Below are 27,921 nucleotides of genomic sequence, written 5' to 3'. Positions count from 1 at the left end.
ATCTAGAGTGTTGTGTGACCTGTTGTGTGTCTGTGATGTGTTGTGTGTCGTGTTGTGTGTGTGTGTTGACTTGTGTGCCGTGTTGTGTGTCATGTTGAGTGTGTGTTGTGTGGTTGTGGTGTCATGAGACGTGTTGTGTGTGACGTGTGTGTCGCACGCACAGACACAACACATTGCATGTCACATACGCAACATGACACACGTGCACATCACACACACAAAACATCACACCTCACACGCACACACACAACACGTTAGCTGTCGCACGATGCACATCACATAATTGCATGGACACACACAACACGTCGCATTGAACGTTATACACACAGCACATCGCACTTCAGACATACAACACGTGCGTCGCATGCACGCGCAGCACGTCGCACGTCACACTCACAAACACGTCTCTCACACGCACGATACGACACACACCACGTCACACAGACAGCACAACACACAAAACGGCACACAACACAACACAGGCACACAACCTTATAAACAACACATCACAGACACCCATACAGACACACACACAACACGACACACAAAACATCACACACACTCAACACAACATTCTAGATGACACCCAACACATACAACACATCACACAATGCGTCACACACACATACGTCACACACACAAACAAACACAAGATGATACACAACACAACACACACACACACTGCACACACCATGTCACAGAAAACATGTAACATGACAGCACACGCACAACACCACACACACACTGAATATGACACACAAAATGGCCTACATTACACACACACAACACATCACACACACACCAGACCACAAAGACACACACACAACATGTCACACACACAGCACACCGCACGTCGCACAGACACAAAACACTACACCCATGTCACACACACAATAAAACACACACGTCACACAGACAGACACAAACACGCACAACATGACACACACCACATCTCACACACACACACACACACACACTATGTCACACACAACACCAAAACCACAACACCACACACACACTCAACACATCACACAACATGACACACAGATAGACACAAAGAAACACGACACACAACACGTCACACACACAACACTACACAAAACACGTCACACACACACACCCCACTTCACATGTCACCACAAACATACCACCACACACGCAATCCACACAACACTCTAGACGACACACAACACACACACAACACGACACACAAGACGTCACACACACACACAACCCGTCACACACACACATATCACGATGCACACAAGACGAGACACAAAACAGCTCACACACACAAACACAGACAACACGACTGTCAAAGGAAAAATGAGTTAGCCGGTCTCTCACCAATTTCGGTGTTAGATTCGACTCTAGGATCCCACGAACTTCTCAACTCTGAGTCCAATTTCTACCAACATCCTGTATTAGGCCACCGAAATACAGCCCGAGCTGGGTGCCTCCGGAGAGGGACCCCGCCCCTCAGACACTGCAAGCGTGTGTACCCTCGACGGTTGGTAACACCGCCCTCGCCCACCTCCAAAGTCCGACCCCCTCATCTGAGTCGGGGTCTCTGCTCTTCCCGACCGGGCAGTTCTGCTGCTGAGTGGACAGGCCGTTGCGGGTGCCAGACGCCCCCTGAGGATGATGAGTTCTTCTTTTTGCCTTTCTCCCTTAGCTCCAGGGATAACGGGCGGCCCCGCCTGGTTTGGCAGCTGCTTCTCCAGCCTTCCTCGCAGGTCAGCTCGACCTCGGCCGAAGGCTTCAACTACTTTACTCACGTATGCGGAGTTAGTAACTCCTGCGAAGTCACAAGAGCAAACTTATTAAACAATTATATAAAATAGCATGTATATCTATATCTTCCTGCTGTATTTTCCCCTGCATGCATCTGATGAACTGGGCTTTAGCCCATGAAAGCTTATGCTGAGATAAATTGGTTAGTCTCTAAGGTGCTACAAGTCCTCCTCATTCGCTTTTCCCAACTGATTGTGCTGGGGACTCTGCCTGGCTCCAGTGCTCCGGTCCCTCAGCTACCAAGGCCACATGGGATCCCTGATCGAATCCAGCTTCAAGGAGTGCTGAGATCCATCTGTCTCTTTCTGTGCCTCTGTCTCTCTCTAGGTATGGCCTCCTGACCCTGCCTCCTGTGATCAGTTATAGTTTGCTAGCCCCCCACCCCACCTCCATGGGTGTTTTTGGCTTCTCCATTCACTCTGCAGCAACGCTCCTTGTACCCAAGCTAAAGATCCCTGCAGCCCCAAAAATCCTCGGGGGTTTGCTCAGCAAGTGGGTTACTAGCAGAATGGTTGTGGGGTGAAGGTGGGGAGAGAGAGGTGCTGAACCTGGGGGCAGAGGAGGGTGGCAGATTAAGGTGTCACTCAGCCCAGCCCAATGAGTCCAAGGACGTATGAGGGGACCAGCTTTAAATTGCTGTTCGATCCAGCCGACTGAGTCCCGGGACACACCAGGGGTCAGCTTGCGAGTGCTGATGACCCAGTCCTCTCTGACATGCTATGTTCATGTGTGTGTGCCTGTGTGTCTGTTCACGTTCATCACATTTGGGGGCTGGAAGACCCCAGCCCTGGGGAACCGAGGTCCTGCAGGGTAGCTCCATTGGGAGGAAACTTGCAGAAGGAAGGAGTAGCGATCCATAGGAAAACACAAGTGACAAAAGCAGCACATTGACAGAATTGCAGAATCTCCCCCCACCAGAAGAGTAACCCTAACAAATGGGCGTACCCCAAGGTAAAGGGCAATTCTGGTAACAGCTCATTTGGAGCTTGTTTGGAAGGGGGATGGATGTTATTCTTGCGACAAGTCACCTGCTATGGCCAAAAACACTTTGCACTGTGCACCCTTCAAGACAAGTCTTGTGTCCCAAATACTTTGGGTCTTCCGGGATAAGTCCCTGAATAATCAAGGATCTTGACCAAAAAGGTCGTCACGTCTAAAAAGGAAGAAAGATTGTCGTTGTGGGGACCATGAAACAAGCCCTGCAACTTTTGGACACGTATCCCGACAGCCCACAGGGTGCACATCAAGGAACGTTCAAAGCGAGACGGGCGTTCTTTTTGGGGAGACTAACCCCCATTGCGCTGACCAGGAGAAAGGGGAAGTGGGAGTCTGCAGCGCCATCTAGCGGCCAAAGGAGAAATCGCCGGCTTCTGGACCTGTGTGCGCCCTTGATTCGGTTCCCATGCAAAGCTGTGTCACGCCAGGTTGGGAAAACGGGCTTCTGCTGCACGACATCATCCTCTGGAATGACTCAACCCGATGGGACACCTCCTGCGATACACTGCTCCGAGTGACGCTCTCAAATAGGTCCCCACAGCTCCCCAGCCTCCCCACACCGGGAGGCAGGTGCGAAAGGATTGTTCTCCCCAACTGACAGAAGGAGAAACAAAGGCTGAGAAAGGTGAAGGGCCTTCTCTTCCCTCACACAACCTGTCGGGATAGAGTTGGGAACAGGACCCGGGTGTCCTGACTTTCAAACGAACCATCAGTCTGGAGTTTCACACACTGAATGATCAGAATAAAGGGACCTGCAATGAGCTACAGACTAACAACCATTCACACTGATTCTTCAGCAAGTGTTTCAGAAGCACGAGAACACCAGCGAGAACCAGGAACGGCTCAGAGACAATCAGCAGCGAGAGGGAGAACAATTCACCAAGCAGATGATTGGTTCTGGCTTATTTCCTGGGCCTTAAAAGAGAACAACAAAGTACTGAGTCTCCTCCCTGCCACGACACCCCCTGCTCAGCCAATCAGCGTGGAGACTCTGGCAGTGGGCTGAGGGTTCCCCAGATGGCCCAGGGATGGCTCAGGTCACCGGTGAGGATCACTCTCAGAACACGCTTCCTGTCCCATCTCTTTGGGAGGCCTCCCACCATGAGGGCTACAGAGCAGCCCCCTCCTCACCAGTGGAGGGAGGGAAGCAGGAAAAGGGAAACCAAAAAAGACAAACCCCAAGGAGTCGAAGGGACAAAGGCCTAGCTGGGGGAAAATTGTCCCACCTTAACCTCCTGTTTTCCATGCCGAGAATTTGGCCAGCACCGGGCGGATCAGGCTGCCTCGGTACCAAACTTCTCTGGGGCTCTTCCCTTCCCCACAGGGACGTCTGTCTTCTCGCTCAATGAGCAGTGGGAAAGGAGAAAACTCCAGAGAGGCTCCACCTCGCGCTCACATACGAGACCCTGAATTCTCTCTCAGTCCTCAAGGAGACACCTCCAGAAGGAGACTCCCTGCAGCAAAGCCCCGGGGGTCTCTGAGATCCCCCTGCCCTGCAGCCTGTCCTCCCTGGCCGTTGTCGTGGACTCTCTGTGAGGTCACCGCCTCCCAACCTCCTTTCACCAATCAGCTGAGTGCTGCAAAAGGCCCTTGTGATGTCACTGCCACCCCCACCCCTGCCCTGCAGGGCTCATGTCCTGCCCCGAGCCGGCTCCTGTGCGTGTTTGAGCTGCTCCCCCTGGGTCACCCCCACACACTCAGTGGTCGTGCAAGGGTTCACGCAGGCCACACATGGAACCATCAGAGGATGCTCAATGTGCCGCACTCGGTTTTGCAGAGGTTTGGAGACTTGAAGGCCAGAAGAGACTCTTAGATCATCTCATCTGGCCCCCTACACATCACAGGCCTCCTGCATGGCGCAGTAGCGAGTTTTGGACCAAAGCAGACTCCAGAAAGCATCTCATCAAGGGATGGAAGAAGCACCACTTCCCTTGGGAGTCTGGAGGAAATTCATGCTGTGGGGGGCAGGGAATTGACCCCAAGGCCACACTTGTGAGTCTGTATCATAACACACATGAACAACAGCACTGCGCGAAGTATGTACACGTCACCTTAACTCTGATGTTTCCTAACGTTTAAAGGCCTGGTCTCCAGGGTTTTCTTTGTGCTTACAGATCGATTTTGGGGAGAGATGCAATCATTTAGCTCAGAGTGGGAGCCATGTTAGTCTGTATCAGCAAAAAAAAACCAACCAAACAAACAAAAAAACAAAACAAGGAGTAGTTCTGGCACCTTAGAGACTAACAAATGTATTTGGGCACATTTGATGGTGTGGCTGATGTGATTAGGTCCGAGGATGGTGTCCGTAGACTAGATATGTGCAGTGGGTTTGTTGCAAGGATAGGTTCCTGGGTTAGTGTTTTTGTTGTCTGGTTGCTGGTGAGTATTTGCTTCAGGTTGGGGGGCTGTCTGTAAGTGGGGACTGGCCTGTGAGATTGAGGGATCGTCCTTAAGAATAGATTGTAGATCCTCGATTCTGCCCTGGAGATCTTTTAGTTGGGGGCTGAAGCTGATGGCTGGTGGCGTTCTGTTCCTTTCTTTGTTGGGCCTGTCCTGGAGTAGGTGACTTCTGAGTATTCTTCCTTTCAGCAGGTGGGGATTGTAGTTTGAAGAATGCTGTCATAAATATAAAGGGAAGGGTAAACCCCTTTAAAATCCCTCCTGGCCAGAGGAAAAATCCTCTCACCTGTAAAGGGTTAAGAAGCTAAAGGTAACCTCGCTGGCACCTGACCAAAATGACCAATGAGGAGACAAGATACTTTCAAAAGCTGGGGGGAGGGAGAAAAACAAAGGGTCTGTGTCTGTCTGTATGCTGCTTTTGCCGGGGATAGAACAGGAATGGAGTCTTAGAACTTTTAGTAAGTAATCTCGCTAGGTATGTGTTAGATTATGATTTCTTTAAATGGCTGAGAAAGGAACTGTTCTGAATGGAATGACTATTCCTGTCTGTGTGTCCTTTTTGTAACTTAAGGTTTTGCCTAGAGGGATTCTCTATGTTTTGAATCTAATTACCCTGTAAGGTATCTACCATCCTGATTTTACAGAGGGGATTTCTTTACTTCTATTAAAAGTCTTCTTGTAAGAAAACTGAATGCTTTTTCATCATTCTCAGATCCAAGGGTTTGGGTCTGTGGTCACCTATGCAAATTGGTGAGGATTTTTACCAAACCTTTCCCAAGAAGTGGGGTGCAAGGGTTGGCAGGATTTTGGGGGGAAAGACGTGTCCAAACTACGTTTCCCAGTAAACCCAGTTAGAGTTTGGTGGTGGCAGTGGAGATCCAGGGACAAAGGATAAAATTTATTTGTACCTTGGGGAAGTTTTAACCTAAGTTGGTGAAAGTAAGCTTAGGAGGTTTTCATGCAGGTCCCCACATCTGTACCCTAGAGTTCAGAGTGGGGGAGGAACCTTGACAAATGCTTGATAGAGATCCTGTCGGTGTTTGTCTCTGTCTGAGGGATTGGAGCAAATGCGGTTGTATCTTAGAACTTGGCTGTAGACAACGGATCGTGTGATGTGGTCTGTATGAAAGCTGGAGGCATGTAGGTAAGTATAGCGGTCCAGGATAGGGTGGTGTTTATGTGACCATTGCTTATTAGCACTGTAGTGTCTAGGAAGTGGGTGTCCTGGGTGGCCTCTCCTTCTGCCCCTCCACCGCCACCAACATGATACAGTTCTGCGGTGACCTGGAATGCGACTTTCCACGTCTCCGACGGAAGCAATATTTCCAACACACCTCTGAACAACACACTAATCCACAGAGACCTTCCGACCAACACGACAAAAAGAAGGATTCTGCCTGAAGGTCGAAACAGCAGACTGGACTTAAACTTGAGTGCTTCAGCCGACAAGCACGGGCTGAAGTGGTCGAAAAGCAGCATCACTTGGCCCATAACCTCAGCTGTGCAGAACACAACACCGTCCACAGCCTCAGGAACAACTCTGACATCAGAATCAAAAAGGCTGACAAAGGAGGTGCTGTCGTCATCCTGAATAGGTTGGAATATGAACAAGAGGCTGCTCGGCAGCTCTCCAACTCCACATTCTCCAGCCCTTTCCCCTCTGATCCCACTCAGGTGACCAAGAGAAACTGCATCATCTGCTCAAGAAACTCCCTGAAAAAGCACAAGAACAAATCTGCACAGACCCACCCCTAGAACCCCGACCAGGGGTCTTCTATCTGCTACCCAAGATCCATAAACCTGGAAATCCTGGACGCCCCGTCATCTCAGGTATATCTGGCTAGGGATGCTGGTCGCGCAGGGCCTGAGGAGAGAGTCGACACAGCCAGATACTCCTGCTGTCTGGATGCCCATACCTGAGAGGATTTCATCGCAGTCTCTCACGAGGGGGTTCAGGCTCCAGTGCTCTGCTCTGTTTTCCCAGCCCTGTGCAGGGGGTTGTTTCCAGTTTCAGAAATGGGGCAATGTTCACACACTCCCAATGGGTCTTTGCATGAATCAGGCCCTAAGCCAGGGGCAGGCAAACTTTGGCCTGATGCCGGATCGGGTTTCAGAAATTGTACAGAGGGACAGTTAGGGGAGGCTGGGCCTCCTCAAAGAGCAAGACATGGCCCGGCCCCCGCCCCCATCTGACCCCCGCTTCTCGCCCCCGGATGGCCGCCCCGGGCCTCCGGCCCCATCCAACCCTTCTGTTCTCTGAGGGGCTCCAGATCCCCCTCCCCTAACAGCCCCCCACCACTCCATCCAACCCCCCCTCCTTCCTGTCTGCCACCCGGACCTTCTGCCCCATCCAACCAGCCCTTCTCCCTGACCGCCCCGGGACCTCCTGCTGCCATTCAACCCCCTGTTCCCCGCCCTCTCACCACCCCGACCCCATCCACCCCCCAGCCCCTGACCCCCCCCCGAACTCCCCTGCCCTCTACCCCACCCCTCCCTTGCTCCCTGCCCCCTGACCGCGCAGCCTGGAGCCCCAGGACCAGCCGCCGGGCCGCACTGCAGAGAGCCCCGGGGTCGGCCAGGCTCGTTGCCCCGCTGCCCAGAGCATGGGCCGGCGGCGCTGGGAGCGGAGGCTGCGGGGGGGGAACGGCAGGGACGCGGCCGGGGGCTCTCCAGAACGGCTCAGAGCCCCCGGCCCCTCTTCTGCCCCCCCCGCTCCCCACATGTCACAGCCACCCCACCCAGCTGAGACACCCCACCCCACAGACCCCTCCCCTCCCTACAGCCCCCCATAGCCATGCTGTGTCCCCCTGGGAGCTGCCATGGTGCTGCCCCTCCCAACCCAACCCAACAGCCGCAGCCATGCCATTGACCCAAGTCCCCAATCCAGGTCCCCTATAGCCTCTCCCTCCCCGCCGCATCCCTCCCAGTCCCCATCCCTACAACCCAATTGCCACCTGTCCACAACCCCCCTTTCCTCCTCCCACAGCACCAATCCATCCCCTACCCTCCCACAGCTCCCACCACACAGACCCCTCCACCTCCCAGCTGGGCCCCCTCCCCGCCCCCCTCCACCCCACCCACCCCGTCAGACACCCGCCCCCGCTGGTGCACCAGGGTTTCCCCAAGACCCACCAACAGCTGTGAATGGTGTGGGGGAGAAGGTGTTGGTATTTGGTTGTGTGTTGGTATTGTGTGTATGTGTCGAGGCTTGTGGGGGCTTTGTGCTGGGGGAGAAGCTGAGCCCTGATTCGGGGCCAGGGCTTCTCTGACTCGGGGTCCTATGAAGGGAGCCAGCCAGTCAGGCCGTGGAACAGGAGCCAGCAAACAGGGCTGTAAACAGGGGAGTCTGAGGGGGAGTTTGTCTTGTGGTGCTTGTTTGGGGTTTGTTGTTCCTGTGGGGGGTGGGATTTGGGTGTTTCCCAGGTGAACAGGATTTAGGTGGGAAGGCGATGACAGACACAGAGGCAGCGATGGGAGTGACTCATGTCGTGGAAGACACAATGGAGATGACTGGCTGTGGAAGCTGCCGCATGTCCATGATCCTGGAGGGGGGACCTGGTAAGAGTTTTGTCTGCATGAAATGCCATCTGCTCGAGCTGATGGAGGAGAAGATCTGAGGTTTGGAGATGCAGGTGGAAAGTCTGGTTGAGTTTAGAAAGGGGTTTGAGCAGATGATGGAGCAAAGACATGAGGTATCTGAAGGGAAAAGCTCAGACTTGCAGATGGAAGCAGGACTGAGGAATTCTGAGGGGAGACTGCTGGGTGAGGGAAGTGGTCAGTGAAAGCATGTGACTAAAAAAAAACCAGGCAGAGGAAAAGACGGGCTAGTGAAGGAGAAATAGAGTTCAGGAATAGTTTTTGAGAGTTGGAAAATGAAGAAGGGGCTCAACAGGTAGTCACTGAAGGTGGAGGTACAAGGAGGAAGAGAAGAGTGGCTAGTCCTATAGGAAAAGGGGAAGAGTCAATGGAGACTACACCAAATATGAGCCGCAGGAGGATACAGGATGGGTTGAAGAGGATTACAAGGGAGAATAGGAATGGAAAGAACTTGCAGCCAGAGGGAACAGGGGATAGACTGGAGAATAGCATTGTCACCAGGGAAAGGCAGGGCTACGTGATCGGGGACTCTTTACTGAGAAGACTAGACAGGCCTGTAACCAGAGCTGATCCAGAGAATAGAAGGGTGTGCTGTCTTCCAGGTGCTAAGATACGGGATGTAGATCTGAGGTTGAAAAGGACCCTAAAGGGAACGGGAAAGAATCCCCTAATTATCCTTCATGTGGGAACAAATGATACAGCTAGATTCTCGCTGGAAAGGATTAAGGGAGACTGTGCTTGGCTGGGGAAGACGCTTAAGGAAATTGAGGCTCAGGTGATCTGTGGTGGGATTTTGCCTGTTCCTGGAGAAGGTCAACAAAGGCGTGACAAGATTATGACTGTCAACAGATGGCTCAGGCAGTGGTGCTAGAAGGAGGGCTTTGGGATGAATGGCCACTGGGAGGCATTCCTGGACAGAGGACAGTTCTCTCGGGATGGACTTCATCTGAGTAGGGAAGGAAACAGACTTCTAGGATGGAGGCTGGCACAACTGATTAAGGGAGCTTTAATCTAGGAATCTGGGGGAGATGGTTGGTTGGGGAATGTCCAGGTAATCTCCATGCCGGATTTTAGCCTTGAGAGGGAAGAAAAGAAAGTAAGAAAGGATACAGCCGTGGGTAGGGGAATGGCTATAAGGAGGAAGGTCAGTGTGGACACCAGTCTAGTAGGTTCTGCTGGCTGTGGAATGACCGTGCCTCATTGGGTAAAGAACGTGAGCGAGGCCAAACAGCAAAAATGAAGATGTTTGTACACCAATGCGAGGAGCCTTGGTAACAAAATGGAGGAATTAGAGGTACTGGTGCAGGAAGTGAAACCAGATATTCTCGGGATAACAGAAACAGGGTGGAATAGTCGTCATGACTGGACTACGGGTGTTGAAGGGTATGTGCTGTTTAGGAAAGACCGAAATAAAGGTCAAGGTGGTGGAGTAGGATTGTCTATCAATGAGGAGGTCGAATGTAAAGAAATCAGCGATGGAATGGATAAGACAGAGTCCGTCTGGGCAAAAATGACATTGGGGAAGAAAACGACTCGAGCCTCCCCTGGGATAGTGCTTGGAGTGAGCTAGAGACCGCCGGGATCTCATGTGGATATGGATCGAGCCCTCTTTAATGTTTTTAATGAAGTAAATACGAATGGAAACTGCGTGATCATGGGAGACGTCGCACGCGCTCACAACACGACACACAACCCGTCACACACACACAAATCACACATAACACATCACACACTGAACAAAACACTCAAGACAACACACACACAACCACGTCTCACACACACACGACACACAACGTCTCACACACAGAGACACGTCTCTCACACACGCCGACACACACACGCAAGGCACACGACGGCTCTCACACACGTCCACACACACACACACGACACATGAGGTCGCACACACGCCGACACAAACACACACGCCGACACACGATGTCTCTCACAGATGCCGTCACAAACACACACGCCAACACACGACGTCTCACACACACACATCGACAGACACAGACCACACACATGCCGACACACGATACTGACACACATGAAACCGACACACACCACAGACGACGACTGACACACACACACACACACACAAGACACACAATGTCTCACACACACACACACAACTTCTCTCACATACGCCCACACATGCCCACACAACACACGCAGAACACACACACACCCACACGACACACGCGACACGAGACGCCCACACACCACACACAACACAACACACGCCCACGCCAAAAGACACACACCACACACAACACACACCCACTCCCACACACTCACCCGCCCACACCCACTGACACACACACACGCCGACTCACGACGACTCACACACAGAGAGACGGCAAACACACTGACACACACGATGTCTCACACGCCCACGACACGTCACACGACACACAAGACGGCAGAGGACACGACACCGAAATCACACCCCGGAGACGACCCCCCGCGGGGGCGAGAGCGGAGCGGGGACGGTCGGGGGAACTCGGTCTCTGGGCGGCGCGTGGGGCCGGTGTGGGCGGGAGGGAAGAGGGCGGCAGGGCCGAGGGCGAGATTCCCAGCCCCCGTCGAGCGCTGTGGAGCAAGGGCTCCGGCTCGGCTCTCGCAGCGGCTCTGGCGAGGAATGGTGCCGGAGCTCTCGCCGGAGGGGAACGCGGCAGGAGGGGCCTGAGCCGCTTGGGCCTCTTTCCAAGGAGGCGGAACCAGGCCTCCGCTCTCTGCCCGCTGCAGACCCGGCTGCCAGGTCGGCGCTGCCAGTTCCTCGTCCGCACTCACCGTCTTCTCGTGTGTTCGCCAACTCGCTCTCTCCCCTCTGCTCTCCTGGTGCCGTCTCCCTTTGTAGGACACGGGTAGGTGTGCATTCCCACAGGTGAGGTCTCGGGAGCCATGGAGAAGTTGGAGCGGACGAAAATCATGCCGGGCAGTAGAAAGGCTGCAGAAAGTACCTGAAGAGACAAAGGGAATGAGAAGGGGGAAGTCCAGACTAAGACAGGAGTCTAGTCTGTAAAGAGAAACAACGGGAAGTCTAAGCTACAGAAACTCTTCAAGTTGCCAAAAGACCTTTAGGATGGGAAATGACTTCTTGAATCCAGTCTCTTTAAGATCTTAGGCTTAGTACGTGTGTGTATTTGTATTTGCTTAGCAATCTGCCTTCTTCTGTTTGCTATCCCTTATAATCACTGAAAATCTGCCTTTTCTAGTGAAACTATTTGTTGTTTATTATTATTATTAAACTCAGTTTGTGCAACGGGTGCTCCGGGAGGAAATGATTTGTGTGTTACTCCAAGGGGCCGCCCGGTGACACTGTTGCTCCATAAGGGAAATGCTTTGTGCAATACCTGGTTTAGCCACCCACTGTCACTGTTGGTCCAGGAGGGAAATGATTTGTGCAATACCTGAATTGGCCACGCAGTGTCCCCATTGCTCCGTGAGGAAATGCTTTCTGCATTACTCCAAGTGGCCACCCGGTGTCACTGTTGGGCCAGGAGGGAAATGATTTGTGCATTGCACTGACTGGCCACCCGGTGTCACTGTTGCTCCGTTAAGGAAATTATTTGTGCATTACCCAGAGTGGCCACCGAGTGTCACTGTTGCTCCATGAGGGAAATGCTTTGTGCAATACCTGGATTAGCCACCCAGTGTCACTGTTGCTCTGTGAGGGAAATGGTTTGTACATTATCTGGATTGGCCACCTGGTGTCACTGTTTCTCCACGATGGAAATGGTTTGTGCAGTACCCTGAGGGGCCACCCAAGACAACACACAGAAAACACGACAGACAACACTGACACACACACACACAACACGACACCGACACACACAGAGAGAACACTCTCACACACACACAACACAGGACACCGAAAGACACAAACAACATGACACACAAATAAACTGACACACAAAACAGCACACAACACGACACACAAAAATCACACACAACACACGACACCGACACATACACACACACACACTTGATGACGCACAAAACAGCAGACAACGTGACAAATAAATCACACACGACACCGACACACACACACAATATGACACACAACACCTCACATGACACACAAAACGGCACACGTGACACACACACACAACACGATGCACAAAACTTCGCACACAAAATATCACACACCCACACACAACACGACACACGATACCGACACACGACACACAAAACGGCACACAACACGAGACACAAAAATCTCACACAACACATGACACCGACACACACAACATGCACACAAAACGGCACACACCGTCACATGCACACAACACGGTATACAACATGGCACACACACACACTCAACACGGACCACAACACGCACACATAAACACATCTCACACACACAAAACAACACACAAGTCACACACACAACACGTCACACGACACACGCAACACGACACACACAGCATGTCACACGGCAGAAGGTTTCATCGAGGAGGAGGATGTCCCGGGGTCCCCGGGCGATGCTCTGGGACTGCTCCCCAGGAAGCCAGGCAGGACTCTGGGGAAGTCTCCTCTCGGGGAGCAGCCTGTCTGCAGGACACACAGCTCCCCCGGCTCCACCTTCCTGGCTCTGACCTCGGAGCCTTCAGCCTCCTCTGCCCCTCCCTGCGCTTCCCACAGCCAGTCCGCCCAGGCGGGGTCCTGGGGGGGGCAGAGGGTCCTGCCCCCCAACTCCGCAGTCAGACGGGACTCTCAGCCAGCCAGGAAAACAGAGGTTTATTAAACGACAGGGACATGGTCTAACACAGAGCTTGTAGGTGCAGAGAACCGGACCCCTCAGCCGGGTCCATTTTGGGTGGGGGGCAGTGAGCCAGACAACCCCGTCTGCCCTTCACTCCATGTCTCCAGCCAGCCCCCAACTGAAACTCCCCCCAGCCCCTCCTCCTCTGGGCTTTGTCCCACCCGATTCCTTTGTTCTCCAACCCTTTAGCTCTCACCTCGCAGGGGGGAAGGGCCCAGGGCATCAGGTGCCAGGAAAGAGGGTGTCGGCCATTCTCTGTGTCCAGACCCCTGCACACACCTGCCCTCCAGAGCTCTGCAACGATCATACACCCTTACCCCACCCCCTAGATCCTTAAGAACTGCATACGGGAAACTGAGGCACCCCCACACGATTCAGAGGAAACATGAAGTCCCGCTTCATCACAGATGACTCCAGGAGGTGAGTTGCTTGCTATCCTACCATGTTTTTCTGTCTCTCTCCTCTAGTATGTTGGCCAACACACACATTCTGTCTCTGTCTCTCTCCTCTCCTGGTGCCAACGATGACCAGACCCCAGGTGCCTGGGCCCCAGTGCCCCGCCTGTGCTCCATCTCTTCCTGTATCTGCCTCACCCCTTCTCCCAGCCCACACTGCCCACCGCTGCCTGGATGATTTCCCCCTCTCCTCCACTGCACCCCCCTCTGTGGGGTCCCTGCCACTCACCGTCTGCCTCCTCTCCTCCACCCCCTCCCCCGCTTCCCCACGGGTCACTCTGGGGGCCGGTTTTCTTCACCATCTTCGTGCATGATCTGGAGGATGGGATGGATTGCACCCTCAGCAAGTTCGCAGATGACACTAAGCTGGGCGGAGAGGGAGATACGCTGGAGGGTCGGGATAGGGTTCAGAGTGACCCAGACCAATTAGAGGATTGGGCCAAAAGAAATCTGATGAGGTTCAGCAAGGACAAGTGCTGAGCCCTGCACTGAGGAGAGAAGAGTCCCATGCACTGCCCCAAGTGTGCCATGTCCCCGCCCCGAACCGACCCTCCCGGAGCATCCTCAATTCCATGAAACAGCTGTTCTGGGGTGGGCAGGAAGTGCTGGGAAGGAGGGTGGGGAGTTGCTCAGTGGGGGTGTGTCTCTCTGGGTGGGGTCTGTGTGTGTTTACGCACAAGCTGATTGTGATGTCACGGAGGCCAACAGCAAAGAGTGTTGGGGGTCAGCATTCTTGCCCTGCCGTCAGTCTGCCAACTGGCTTGGTTGACAACGGCTGGTGACCCAAGGAGCTGCTGAGAGACGCGGACCATCCCTCTGTCAACAACTTCTTGAATCAGCTATTTCCACAGGTGTTTGAGGAACAAAAGGATGAGTTTTTACAGAAGGTAATTCCCAGATTCTTTCCCTGCTCATTAGATCGCACACGACAGGTCGGTGCCTCCTTCTCCTGGGGACGGGTGGGGGCGGGTGTGGCAACAGGCAGGTCTCAGCGTTCCCTTTTGATTTGAAAGTGGCCATCTCTCAGGTCTCCTCCTGCTTCAGCCGGTCAGGTTCTTTGGAGGCAGATTTAGATGATTTTATCTTTCAGCAGACTAGTCGGGGGGAATTTCCAGGGATAGAACCAAAAGGGAAGATAACAAAACTCGTGTAGAATTTAGATTGAGATCTCCATCAATAGTCTTTCCCTTGGAGTTGCCCCTAATGCACTCTTTGCCTTCAAGTTGGGAATAGAAACCCTTTGTCTCCTGTCATGACTGCCAAAGAAATGTGTAAATGAGGATATTCTATGATTCTATGATTTACACCCATCAGGGCACACTGTCTTTTTGAGGCGGGTGCAGCTGGCTTGGGATGGTGCTGATGATGGATAGAAAACAGGCTGGAGTCAATGACAGATGGGACCACAGAAGGGGAAGGAGAAGGGCATCTCCATAGAAGGTCCTGCGTGCTCAGATACCCCAGTTCTAGGTACCCTGGCCTGTCCCAGAGAGAAAAGACAAAGAGGGGCCCAGCCCCCCGACAGTCATCCCATGGACAAGAATCTGGTTGGGAGTGGGCTGAAGGTTCCCACTGGACAAAGGGGAGCTGAAGTCCCCCAGCGTCCTGGAATTTAAGCAATGCAAGCTTCAAACCCTGCACGGGTGGGGCCTGAGGGGCACCCGCAGAAGGTTGGGCTGGACAGGGGCGGCAGGTTTCTACAATTTTTGGTGGTTTCCAGAATGGGACCAAGTCCTGCCTCCCCGTCCACCTCCCCCCACATCTGCCTAAGGCTCTGGGAGTTTGGGTATGGGAGGGAGAGGGAAAGGGGTTGGGCTCTGGGAGGGAGTTTGGGTGTGGGCTGTGGGTTGCGGCAGGGTGTTGGGGTGCAGGAGGGAATGAAGGGTGCGGGGTCTGGGCTGGGGCAGGGTGTTGGGGTGCAGGAGCAGGTGTGGGGCAGGCTCTGGAAGGGAATTGGGTGTGTGGTGTGGGGTCTGGGCTGGGCTGGGGCAGGGGGTTAGGGTGCAGGAATGGGTGGGGTGGCCAGGTTCTGGGAGGGAGTTTGGGTGCAGGGGGTGGGCTCTGGGCTGGGGAAGAGGGTTGGGGTGCAGGAGGGGGTGCGGGCGCAGGCTCTGGGAGGGAGTTTGGGTGCAGGGGGTGGGCTCTGGGTTGGGGTCGGGGGTTGGGATGCAGGAGAGGGTGCAGGTCGGGCTCTGGGAGGGAGTTGGGTGCAGGGGGTGGGCTCTGGACTGGGGAAGAGGGTTGGGGTGCGAGAGCAGGTGTGGGGGGAGGCCTGTGGGAGGAACTTTGGGTGCGGGATCTGGGTTGGGGTTGGGGGTTGGGGTGCAGGAGGGGGTGCGGGCGCAGGCTCTGGGAGGAAGTTTGGGTGTGGGGTGTGGGCTCTGGGCTGGGGCATGGGGGTAGGGTGCAGGAGGGAGTGCAGGGGGTGGACTCTGGGAGGGAGTTTGGGTGCAGGGGGTTGGGGTCTGGGCTGGGGCTTGGGGTGCGGGAGAGAATGAGGGTGCAGCTCTTACCTCAGGGATCTCCCAAAAGCGACCCACACCCCCCTCTGGCAGCAGCTCCTAGGTGGGGGGTCTCTGCCCATCGCTGCCCACGGACACCACCCCAGCAGCTCCCATTGCCACAGATGGCAGAGTCGGCCTTCGGGGCAGGGGCAGCATGTGGAGCTCCCCCCATCCCCGGGGCTGCAGGGACGCGCCAGCCGCTTCCGAGACTGGCAGCCCACACGGAGTGTAAGCAGTGTCAGGGTGAGCCTCACCCTGACATCTGGTGGTGAGGTCTGGCAAGTTGTGGAAAAGAACTTCAGGGGCCGATCTCATTTGCATAGGCACACCCACCCCGCCTAGAACGAGGCCATAGCTGCCCAAATGGTCACTTTGGCTGCTGTGGGATCCCCAGTGTCTCTGTTATTGGGGCAGGAAGAATAAATTGTTATTACCCTGATTATGGGAACTGTGCTGGGAACTGTACTTGGCCTTTTGTTATGATGGAGGGACTCACCATCAACTAAGTAGCACACGCTAGGCAAGGGTCATGGGTTCCAAAATGCTGTGAATGGAGAGAGGTTGGGGATGAGTATTAATAGTTTGTGGTATGGGTTCCTTGGTGATGGCCTTGCATGCTAATGGTCCTTTCTTTTCTCTCTCCACTGTGAAATCTCAGAGCTAATCTGGATTCCATTTGGAGTCTAGTTACAGGCTGCTAAGCTCACTTTGGGCTAATGGTGTCCCAGCACTGAGGCTCCCCTACTACGAGCTGACTTCACCAAAGAGCTGAACTGAGTAAGAGCCGAAATCACTGAGCGTTGTGTTCAGTAGTGGGGGAGCCTGAAGATCTATTGTGGAGAAGTTTGCGGGACGGCTGGAGTGCCTCGTGGAGAGGCTGGTGGAGCAGTTCATGGGACGGCGGGAGCTGCTGGTGGGCTGCGGAGCGGAGCTGAGCGAAGCCGTTCGTGGGGCGGCTGGTGGAGCGGAGGCCTATGGAGCTGTGGGGCGGTCAGCTTCAGATCATGTAAGGTGCCTTTTACCCCCGCCCCCATCTCCACCCAGGTTGGGAGGTAAAGCTCTGCAGATAAACTTTTGAACTTTGGGGCTGCCCTGACCAGGGACAGAGACTTTTGGGTCATTGGACTTTTGGGATTTTGGGTGATTTGGGGTTGCTGGACTCAAGAACCAAAGGGAAAGGGCATGCCCCAATTTGCTTGGGGTGGGTTTTTTTTTGCTCGTGGGTTGTGTTATGAATCCTGTTGGTGGTGTTTCCCCAACATAATGCCACATTGTTTCTCTCTGTTATTAAAAGGCTTTTTGCTACACTCAGACTATGTGCTTGGGAGAGGGGAAGGATTGCCTCTGGGAGGCGCCCAGCGGGGGTGGTACATATTTGTCCCAGGTCACTGGGTGGGGGCTCGAGCCGGTTTGCATTGTGTTATTGGAATGGATCCCCTAGATACTGAAGCTGGCCCTTGTTGCTGCCAACTCTGACGGGCAGAAGGGTTACACGGAGCGAGGGTGGGCAGGAAGCCGCCTTAGCCCCCTTGTGCTGCCGGTGATGGTTCCCGGGCCCTTTTAAATTGCCCGGGGGCAGCAGGCGGGGCTGGGGGAGACACCGGGCCCCGGACTTTGGTGGAGCCAGGCCCCCGTGGTCTTATGTTGCTGGAGCATGGGCACCAGGGGCCCAGATGAGGCGCCTCCCCTGCGGCTGGAGGAGCATGGGTGCTAATCCACGTTTTGGCGGGTTGGTTTTTGGAAGGTTAAATGAAGGCAGCCTCTGCTCTGGGCTCACCCAGTTTCAGGGCCTGACGCTGCTTTGCACAACGATGAATCTCGGAACAGGCCAGCAATGAAATGACGGCAGAACCTGAGGAACGAAAAGCCTCTGGGTTCGTCTGTGGGCCTTGACGCCGAACGGGAGCCGTAATTTGACTCGCTTTGTGGCTGCGGCCGGTAAAATGTCAGGACGAAGTCATCCCAGTGATTGTGACACTGGGTTTGAGGCAGCTTTGGTCTTATTAAAATGTAACTAGCATGGAACACTTGTGTTTTTAAAAGTGGCTTCCCCAAGCAATCCCAAGTTGTTCTTCCCAGAGCTGGGTGATGGTCGGCAGCAGGGGATCTCCCCAGTCTGTGGGGGAATCTCTCTGGGCCCCACTGTTAGTTCTCCAGACTTTCTCCCCCTAACCACGCACACCTCTCCCCACCCATTATCAATGCTTTACAGCGACCCCTCCCTCCCCTTATGGGATACAGCCTCTCGGTGACCGAGACTGACTGGGGCTCCCCTCTGCATGGCCCCAATGGGGAAGGAAAGGGACCGATGGGGGAGGAAGAAGACGGGCAGAAGGAGTCAAATGGGGCTAAACCAGAATAGAGGAGATTTTCTTCCTGTTAAAATGGACTGGAGTCTCATTGCTGGAAAGCCACACCTTGAGTGAGGTTTGAACCGGCAGCCTTTCAATTGCCAGGCAACGGTGCGAACCACAGAGACGGATCACGGCCGACTTCCCAGCGCTGTCCAAGGAGCCCCTGCAGGGGTGCAAGTGGTTAGTGCAAAGGGCAATATTGCTGGGGTTGTGAGTTCAAGCCTTCCCTGCAGCCCTGGTTTCTATTACCCCATGGAGCTACACCAGCTTGCTTGTCCTAATTCACATGGAAAGTGCCATGAGAGGAAGGTCTGAAATGTGGACGTTGGTGCAAAGCTTGGGACCCCCCACCAATGCTGCCACTAGCTGTGGATGGGTTGCTCAGGGGCAGGGAGAATTGATTCCTTTGCTGCTGAGAAAGCTGCCAGGACGGGTCTGTGGGCACCAGAGCTCCCCGCTTCTTCCAGCACATGCCAGGCTCTGTCACTCCTGGAGGAGGGTCATAGAATCATAGAAGATCAGGGTTGGAAGGGCCCTCAGGAGGTATCTAGTCCTACCCCCTGCCCAGAGCAGGACCAACCCCAACTAAATCATCCCAGCCAGGGCTTTGTCAAGCCTGACCTTAGAAACTTCTAAGAAAGGGGATTCCACCACTTCCCTAGGTAATGCATTCCAGTGTTTCACCACCCTCCTAGTGAAAAAGTTTTTCCTAATATCCAACCTAAATCTCCCCCACTGCAACTTGAGACCATTACTCCTTGTCCTGTCATCTGCTATCACTGAGAATAGTCTAGATCCATCCTCTTTGGATCCACCTTTCAGGTAGTTAAAAGCAGCTATCAAATCCCCCTTCATTCTTCTCTTCCATAGACTAAACAATCCCAGTTCCCTCAGCCTCTCCTCATAACGCATGTGTTCCAGTCCCCTCATCATTTTTGTTGCCCTTTGCTGGACTCTCTCCAATTTTTCCACATCCTTCTTGTAGTGTGGGGCCCAAAACTGGACACAGTACTCCAGATGAGGCCTCACCAATGTCGAATAGAGGGGAATGATCACATCCCTTGATCTACTGGCAATGCTCCTACTTATACACCCCAAAATCATAGAATCATAGAATATCAGGGTTGGAAGGGACCCCTGAAGGTCATCTAGTCCAACCCCCTGCTCGAAGCAGGACCAATTCCCAGTTAAATCATCCCAGCCAGAGCTTTGTCAAGCCTGACCGTAAAAACCTCTAAGGAAGGAGATTCTACCACCTCCCTAGGTAACGCATTCTAGTGTTTCACCACCCTCTTAGTGAAAAAGTTTTTCCGAATATCCAATCTAAACCTCCCCCACTGCAACTTGCCATTGGCCTTCTTGGCAACAAGGGCACACTGCTGACTCATATCCAGCTTCTCGTCCACTGTCACCCCTAGGTCCTTCTCTTCAGAACTGCTGCCAAGCCATTCGGTCCCTAGTCTGTAGCGGTGCATTGGATTCTTCCATCCTACGTGCAGGACTCTGCACTTGTCCTTGTTGAACCTCCTCAGATTTCTTTTGGCCCAATCCTCCAATTTGTCTAGGGCCCTCTGTATCCTATCCCTACCCTCCAGCATATCTACCACTCCTCCCAGTTTAGTGTCATCCACAAATTTGCTGAGAGTGCAATCTACACCATCCTCCAGATCATTAATGAAGATATTGAACAAAACCGGCCCCAGGACCGACCCTTGGGGCACTCCGCTAGATACCGGCTGCCAACTAGACATGGAGCCATTGATCACTACCCGTTGAGCCCGACAATCTAGCCAGCTTTCTATCCACCTTATAGTGCATTCATCCAGACCATACTTCTTTAAATTGCTGGCAAGAATACTGTGGGAGACCGTGTCAAAAGCTTTGCTAAAGTCAAGGAACAACATGTCCACTGCTTTCCCCTCATCCACAGAGCCAGTTATCTCATCATAGAAGGCAATTAGATTAGTCAGGCATGACTTTCCCTTGGTGAATCCATGCTGACTGTTCCTGATCACTTTCCTCTCCTCGAAGTGCTTCAGAATTGATTCCTTGAGGACCTGCGCCATGATTTTTCCAGGGACTGAGGTGAGGCTGACTGGCCTGTAGTTCCCAGGATCCTCCTTCTTCCCTTTTTGAAAGACGGGCACTACATAAGCCTTTTTCCAGTCTTCCGGGACTTCCCCCGATCGCCATGAGTTTTCAAAGATAATAGCCAATGGCTCTGCAATCACATCCGCCAATTCCTTTAGCACTCTCGGATGCAGCTCATCTGGCCCCATGGACTTGTGCACATCCACTTTTTCTAAATAGTCCCGAACCACTTCTTTCTTCACAGAGGGCTTGCCACCTCCTCCGAATGCTGTGCTGCCCAGTGCAGTCGTCTGGGAGCTGACCTTGTTCGTGAAGACAGAGGCAAAAAAAGCATTGAGTATGTTAGCTTTTTCCACATCCTCTGTCACTAGGTTGCCTCTCTCATTTAGTAATGGGCCCACAGTTTCCTTGGCTTTCTTCTTATTGCCAAAATACCTGAAGAAACCCTTCTTGTTACTCTTAACTTCGCTCGCTAGCTGCAACTCCAGGTGTGATTTGGCCTTCCTGATTTCACTTCTGCATGCCTGAGCAATATTTATATACTCATCCCTGTTCATTTGTCCAATCTTCCACTTCTTGTAAGCCTCTTTTTTGTGTTTAAGATCGGCAAGGATTTCTCTGTTAAGCCAAGCTGGTCGCCTACCATATTTACTATTCTTTCTACACATCGGGATGGTTTGTCTCTGTAACCTCAATAAAGATTCTTTAAAATACAGCCAGCTCTCCTGGACTCCTTTCCCCCTCATGTTATTCTCCCAGGGGATCTTTCCCATCAGTTCCCTGAGGGAGTCAAAGTCTGCTTTTCTGAAGTTCAGAGTCCGTATTCTGCTGCTTTCCTTTCCTCCTTGTGTCAGGATCCTGAACTCGACCATCTCATGGTCACTGCCTCCCAGGTTCCCATCCACTTTTGCTTCCCCTACTAATTCTTCCCGGTTTGTGAGCAGCAGGTCAAGAAGAGCTCTGCCCCTAGTCGGTTCCTCCAGCACTTGCACCAGGAAATTGTCCTCTACAGTTTCCAAAAACTTCCTGGATTGTCTGTGCACCGCTGTATTGCTCTCCCAGCAGATATCAGGATGATTGAAGTCGCCCATGAGAACCAGGGCGTGCCATCTTGTAGCTTCTGCGAGTTGCCGGAAGAAAGCCTCATCCACCTCATCCCCCTGGTCTGGTGGTCTATAGGAGACTCTCACCACTGCATCACTCTTGTTGCTCAGGCTTCTAAACTTAATCCAGAGACTCTCAGGTTTTTCTACAGTTTCATTCTTGAGCTCTGAGCAGTCATACTGCTCCCTTACATACAGTGCAACTCGCCCACCTCTTCTGGCCTCCCTGTCCTTCCTGAACAGTTTATATCCATCCATGACAGCACTCCAGTCATGCGAGTTATCCCACCAAGTCTCCGTTATTCCAATCACATCATAATTCCCTGACTTTGCCAGGATCTCCAGTTCTCCCTGCTTGTGTCCCAGGCTTTGTGCATTTGTATATAGGCACTTGAGATAACCCGCTGATCGCCCCTTGTTCTCAGTATGAGGCAGGAGTCCTCCCCTCTCACACGCTCCAGCTCGTGCTTCCTCCCGGTATCCCGCTTCCCCACTTACCTCAGGGCTTTGGTCTCCTTTCCCTGGTGAACCTAGTTTAAAGCCCTCCTCACTAGGTTAGCCAGCCTGCTCACGAAGATGCTCTTCCCTCTCTTCGTTAAGTGGAGCCCGTCTCTGCCTAGCATTCCTCCTACTTGGAACACCATCCCATGGTCAAAGAATCCAAAGCCTTCTCTCCGACACCACCTGTGTAGCCATTCCTTGACTTCCACGATTTGACGGTCTCTACCCCGGCCTTTTCCTTCCACGGGGAGGATGGACGAGAACACCACTTGCACCTCAAACTCCTTTATCCTTCTTCCCAGCGCCACGTAGTCTGCAGTGATCCGCTCAAGGTAATTCTTGGCAGTATCATTGGTGCCCACGTGGAAAAGCAGGAAGGGGTAGCGGTCCGAGGGCTTGATGAGTCTCGGTAGTCTCTCCATCACATTGCGAATCTTAGCCCCCGGCAAGCAGCAGACTTCTCTGTTTTCCCGGTCAGGGTGGCAGATAGATGACTCAGTCCTCCTGAGGAGAGAGTCCCCGACCACCACCACCCACCTCCTTCTCTTGGGAGTGGTGGTCGTGGAACCCCCAACCCTAGGACAGTGCATCTCATGCCTTTCAACTGGTGGAGTCTCCTTCTGCTCCCTTCCCCCAGACGTATCATCTGGGTCACTCCCCGCAATGGTACCTGTGGAGAGAACATGAAAATGGTTACTTACCTGTGTCCGCTTTGCTGGTCCATGGACTTTCCCCCTTCTTCTTCTGGAGGTCACATGTTGCCAGATTTCTTCACAGTCCTCCTGTCCCTGCTGCGCAGCCTGCTCTGAATCTTCAGAACCTTGTGCCCATAGAAGCATATCCTGACGTCTGTCCAGGAAATCTTCAGTTTCTCTTATGCAACGCAGGGTCGATACCTGTTGCTCCAGACCTTGAACCTTGTCTTCCACTATGGAGACCAGCTTGCACTTTGTACAGACAAAGTCGCTTCTGTCCTCTGGAAGAAAGACAAAGATGGCACATCCAGTGCAGGTCACAACAGTTGAACACTCCCCATCCATATTACCTTCCTACTATGAGCTTCCTCCGGAGATGCAGTAATTCCTCAGAGAAGTCGTTAGGGTGTAAGCCTCAGTGGGCTCACTCCAGGTGAACTCCCAGGCAAAGTCCTGCTGTTTGCTGCTCAGCTGGTTCCCCGCTGCTCAGCTGGTTCTATAAGCACCGAGCCTAAAGCTCTTCCAAGCCTTCTTAGCGCAGCGGGCAGTGCATCAGTCTCATAATCTGAAGGTCCTGAGTTCAAGCCTCAGAGAAGGCAACTCTTCTTGCTCCCTGCTTCAGATTTTCTAACGTAAATCAGAGAAAAAAAGACTAGAGCAGAGTGGTTTCTAGACACCCTCCCATCCATCTAACACACACACACAGACTTTTCTAACGGTGCGTCTACAGTATGAAATTAGTTCAAAATTATTCGATTCGAAATTTCGGGAGCTATTTTAGACATTCAGGCTTCGGTGTCCCCACTGAAGCGCGTGAATTCGGCAGAGTGCGTCCACAGTACCGAGGCTAGCATCGAACGTCGGAGCGGGTGCACCGTGGGTCGCTATCCCACAGTTCCCGCAGTTCCCGCCGCCCACTGGAATTCTGGGTTACGCTCCCAGTGCACGATGGGGCAAAAACATTCTTGCGGGTGTTTCTGGTGCATGTCATCAGGAAGCTCTGGCAGACAATCGTTTCACGCCTTTTTGGCATGCAGACGCCGTACTGCTTTCAGCAGACGGTGCACCGCTTGCTCTCCTGCAACTATGAATCCGCCTCTCATTTCCTCTTCCCTTCCAATGTAATCTCTACTATCTGCTCTTTCTCTTCCTCATCGAACTCTTCTGCCTCCAACTCTGCTCTCCCACTGGTGCCACGCTTCCGAGCTTCTCCGGGTTGTCTGTCCTGGGCTCCCGCCTCCGTGAAAACCACGGAAGACAACCATTTCCCGCCTTTCTTCGGCTACCACGAACCAAACAGCAACTCTTCCCCTGCCACTCTGCTCTCCTACATTTCGCGCCCGTTTTCCAGGATTACCCATGCAGGCGCCATGGAGCCCGCTCAGATCTCCGCTGCAGTTTTAAGCATTGTAAATACCTCGCGCATTATCCAGCAGTATGTGCAGTCCCTGCAAAACGGGGCGAGGAAACGACGACCGTGCGATTACTATACTGATGAGGACATGGACAAAGATGGCACGGCGTGTGGCAATTGGGAAATCATGGTGGTGCTGGGCCAGGTTCATGCCGTGGCACGCCAATTCTGGGCCCAGGAAACAAGCACAGACTGCTGGGGCCTCATCGCGTTGCAGGTGTGGGATGATTCCCAGTGGCTGAGAAACTTTTGTATGCGTAAGGGCCACTTTCATGGAGCGTTGCGACTTGCTGTCTCCTGCCCTGAAGTGCAAAGACACCAAAATGAGAGCCGCCCTCACAGTTCAGAAGTGAATGGCCATAGCCCTGCGGAAGCTTGCAACGCCCGACATCTAGCGATCAGTCGGGAATAAGTTTAGAGTGGGCAAATCTTCTGTGGGGCCTGCTGTGATCCAAATAGCCAACACAATCATTGATCAGCTGCTATCAAGGGTCGTGACTTTTGGAAATGTGCAGACCAGTGTGGATGGCTTTCATGCACTGGGGTTCCCTGACTGCGGCGGGGCGATAGACATAACGCATATCCCTGTCTCGGCCCCGGAACAGCGGGGCGGCCACTACATAAACTGCAAGGGGTACTCTTCCATGGTGCTGCAAGCCCTGGTGGATCACAAGGGACGTGGCGAAAGGGATGCACAAACAATCCAGTTGGGCCATTGCCCACAAGCTCACCCCAAGCAGCTTGGACTCCTGATGACTGTGATGCTGAGGTTCCTTAGACCCCTGTTCATATTTCAGACCCCAGCCGGTGCAGCATCCCTGCCCAACCACTCACCATCGGCCCCAAGAGAACCAGCTGGTGGGCTGCATCCACAGGCAGGTAGTTTATGCCGCTCCCCTCAGAGCAGCAGCCACAGCTGTGCAGCTAATCCCCACATCTGGTTGCCGGGGATCCAGCTGGATTGTTTGGGCATCCCTTTCAAGACTTGCCCTCAACAACCTGGCAGCCCCCAGCTTTCTCATTGCTCTGTGGTTGTTTGCTCTGTGAAAGGGGCCTCTAGGAATTGGTATTTCCAGAGGCATTAAAGAATCATAAAGGAGAAGGAAAAGTTAATGTGTGTCTGTGTTAGATGGATGGGTGGATGTCTAGAAACCACTCTGCTCTCGTCTTTTTTTCTCTGATTTCCAGTGGTAATCAAGGTCGGCCATTGCCAGCAGTTGACAAGAACATGTGAGAGCAGTGGGGGCGGGAAATAAACATGGGGAAATAGTTTTACTTTGTGTAATGACCCATCCACTCCCAGTCTTTATTCAAGCCTAAGTTATCTGTATCCAGTTTGCAAATTAATTCCAATGATCACTACAAAAGGTTCCCCCCGACCCCACCCGGCTCTCCTCCTGGTAATAGCTCACCTTACCTGATCACTCTCGTTACAGTGTGTAGGGTAACCCCCATTGTTTCATGTTCTCTGTGTATAGGAGTCTCCCCACTGTGTTTTCCACTGCATGCATCTGATGTAGCTCACGAAAGCTTATGCTCCAATAAATTTGTTCGTCTCTAAGGTGCCACAAGTCCTCCTGTTCTTACTCATGGTGTTGTATCCCCATAGTGTGGCCGTTTGGTGTCAGTCCTTTTAAATAAACAATGAGTTTTTTTCATAGAAACCATATTTTCCTCATACAGACACAGGAGTTGTCATAAATATAAAGGGAAGGGTAAACACCTTTGAAATCCCTCCTGGCCAGGGGAAAGCTCCTCTCACCTGTAAAGGGTTAAGAAGCTAAAGGTAACCTCGCTGGCACCTGACCAAAATGACCAATGAGGAGACAAGATACTTTCAAAAGCTGGGAGGAGGGAGAGAAAGAAAGGGTCTGGGGCTGTCTGTATGCTGGTTTCTGCCAGGGATAGACCAGGAATGGAGCCTTAGAACTTTTAGTAAGTAATCTAGCTAGGTATGTGTTAGATTATGATTTCTTTAAATGGCTGAGAAAAGAATTGTGCTGAATAGAATAACTATTTCTGTCTGTGTATCTTTTTTGTAACTTAAGGTTTTGCCTAGAGGGGTTCTCTATGTTTTTGAATCTAATTACCCTGTAAGATATCTACCATCCTGATTTTACAGGGGGGATTTCTTTATTTCTATTTACTTCTATTTTTTATTAAAAGTCTTCTTGTAAAAAACTGAATGCTTTTTCATTGTTCTCAGATCCAAGGGTTTGGGTCTGTGGTCACCTATGCAAATTGGTGAGGCTTTTTATCCAACATTTCCCATGAAAGGGGGGGGTGCAAGTGTTGGGAGGATTGTTCATTGTTCTTAAGATCCAAGGGTCTGGGTCTGTAGTCACCTAGGCAAATTGGTGAGGCTTTTTACCAAACCTTGTCCAGGAAGTGGGGTGCAGGGTTTTGGGAAGTATTCTGGGGGGAAAGACGCATCCAAACAGCTCTTCCCTGGTAACCAGTATTAGTTTGGTGGTGGTAGCGGCCAGTCCAAGGACAACGGGGGGAATATTCTGTACCTTGGGGAAGTTTTGACCTAAGCTGGTAACGATAAGCTTAGGAGGTTTTTTTCATGCAGGTCCCCACATCTGTACCCTAGAGTTCAGACTGGGGGAGGAACCTTGACAGGAGTAGATTAATCTACAAAGGGAAGGTGATTCCAAGGCAGTTCCGGAGGGAGAAGGGAACGTTTTCAGCATCACTAAATTATCGTGTTGTACCTCACACACACACACAGAGTGACAATAAACTCAATTAACTGAGCTACCAACACACTGCACAGGAATGAAATAAACAACTTTATGTTCAAGGAGTTCGGTGCATGTAAATAATACTAAAAATATGTTTTGGGCAACGCATGGAAAAGTCATTGTGTTGTACAACCCACTTGATATAGTTAACACACCACAATATATTTAACGAAATTAAGAACCATGTGCTTATAAATTAACATGTTGTGCCATTTACACACGCACGAGACATAGAAAAAACGGAATTATTTGAGCTTCCAACATTTCCACTTTCTCACAGCATGTTAGACCCCCTGCTTTAAATGAAATATGTCTAAAGGCCAGATGTATGAAAGAATTGTCTCGTTCTGTATTTCTTAGCTTTTATCTCAAAAGGTAATAGCCTCGTAATCTCCCCCAAACACCCTGGGACCTCTGCAAATTATTAACATGCCCCTGTTCTCAGCAAGGCCACGACAGTGACCCACAGCTAGAGTGTCTAGGCCAAGCGTTCTGAAGGAGGCAA

General features: G+C 52.4%; 1 protein-coding gene and 1 non-coding gene across 2 annotated transcripts in view; both read left to right on the top strand.

Moving 5' to 3' along the window:
• The window catches only part of LOC140904590 (uncharacterized), a 565,656-nt gene that overhangs the window by 451,199 nt on the left and 86,536 nt on the right, over positions 1 to 27,921 (top strand).
• Positions 23,782 to 23,854, top strand: TRNAM-CAU (transfer RNA methionine (anticodon CAU)). The gene has a single exon. It is a non-coding gene; the product is annotated as a tRNA-Met (tRNA).

Source organism: Lepidochelys kempii, unplaced genomic scaffold (assembly GCF_965140265.1).
Source record: "Lepidochelys kempii isolate rLepKem1 unplaced genomic scaffold, rLepKem1.hap2 scaffold_37, whole genome shotgun sequence".
In the NCBI taxonomy this organism is placed as follows: Eukaryota; Metazoa; Chordata; order Testudines; family Cheloniidae; genus Lepidochelys; species Lepidochelys kempii.
This window is presented reverse-complemented; position numbering and strand designations above follow the sequence as displayed.